Here is a 1,827-nt window from a genome sequence, read left to right as displayed (position 1 = left end):
TTCCAATTTTACAGATGAAGAAATGAATTACAAGTTTCAAATCAAATAGGCCAACCCTGGTTACCCCCCTTACTTCTTATCTGCCCTTAGGAAGATGTGGCCCCTGAGTCTCAACTAAAGCAATATACCTACCTCCAGAGCACCATGAACAGTTTTAAAGGTGGTATAACACAGGAATGTGAGTTGGGGCTAAAATCCGGCCTGCCTCATGACTCTGTCTTTCCAGAATAGGAGCCTTTTCTAATTGCACAGAGGAATTCTGCAGGCTAGAGGCAGCAAGTCCCGAAATCCCATCTAGTTCATGGTTTTCTGAGAAGATCAAGGGAGATAAATGTAGAGTGCCTTGTGCAGATCAAGCATATAATTAATGTTTGTTCTCTTCACTCCCTTCAATATCTCAGCCATAGATTTTATGTTTCGATAGAAACTATAAATAGCCAGCAACAAATTATACTTAGAATTACTCTGGCCAGCAGCCTATGCCTTCTTAGCAGAGATGTTCAAATCAAAAGCTCAGTCTCAGTCTCCAGCAGTGGTGTCGAAGGCATAGGCCATGCAGAGGACAGTCCCAGAGATATGGGAGGCCCCATTCTTCTGACCACCTTCCACAGACCATCCTCACCTACTCTGGGGTTTATAAGGGTAGCACTTCCTGGGTAAAGTGGTATCTTCACTTACATCTGAAAAGCTCTGTTCCAGCTTATCTCAAAACTCCAGCACATCACCTTTTATCCAAAGTCAGCTTTGCTAACTGTCTGCAAGATAAAATTACCAAGCCCCCCAAGCCCCTTAAAGTCACAAAATTCCATCTGACCTAAATAATTTACATATGAAATGACCTAAATGACTTGCAAATGAAATCCATGGTATTGATGCCACCATCATTTACTTAGACCACTCCATATACTCTATCAGTAGATTGAGCAGACCCTAGCATATCCTTGCAGTATACCCTTAAATGATTATTTAAATTGAAGATTCACAGGGAAAATAGGTTTGATTCCATAACAAAGGGAACGAAAGAATTTGTTTCCTTTTCAATTAGATGGGCTTTGTGCATCAATTTTTAAAACTTAGGTATCTTAATATTCTTTTGTACGGTCATGACAATTAAGACCTGTTAACATAACTACTGTGAAAAATATGTTTTCTTCCCAGCTTGTTAACAGTGTAGCAAGTGACACCAAACAGAATTTTGCTGAGAGAAACCGAGAGCTCCTGGGAATGATTAGGGGAATGCGAGGTGACGTCAGGAGTCTATTTTCCTCAAGGGAATGGGGCAAGGGGCGGCGGTGGTTGCATCAAATGCCATGCCCTCCAAACCAAAAAGAATGACCGGGGGGCTGCCCTCTGCCATGGCTTCTGGGAATCCCTGACCTTGCCTGAGAACCTCTCATTTGAGGTTCTTCAGAGATGCCCACAAACCCTTTCTTGTTTTCTTTTTATCTCCTTTGTATCTAGTTCATACAATTGCAAAATTTCTCATAAAAAGCATTCCTTCTAGATTTTCCACTTTCTTTGCTATTTCTCCCCCCCCAGAAGGACAAATTCAGGCAGGATTTTATCATTCTTTTCTTTTGGCCAGGGCTGTGGTTCAAACCCACCACCTGTGGTATATGGGGCTGGCACCCTACTCCCTGAGCCACAGGCACCACCCGGATTTTACCCTTCTTAGACCTCAAGTCAACTTAATACTGCTGCAATTTAAGCCCTAGTTATACAGGCAGCTCAGGCGTGCGAAAGGTTGTGAAAGATGTAATGACATTAAGCTTATAATCTTCTTACACCACATTAGAAACATCTGTGACCTTGTCTGTCTCCCACCAC

This window comes from Otolemur garnettii, unplaced genomic scaffold, assembly GCF_000181295.1.
Source record: "Otolemur garnettii isolate 467f Iridium unplaced genomic scaffold, OtoGar3 scaffold00076, whole genome shotgun sequence".
Classification (NCBI taxonomy): Eukaryota; Metazoa; Chordata; class Mammalia; order Primates; family Galagidae; genus Otolemur; species Otolemur garnettii.
Note: the sequence above shows the minus strand (reverse complement) of the source record.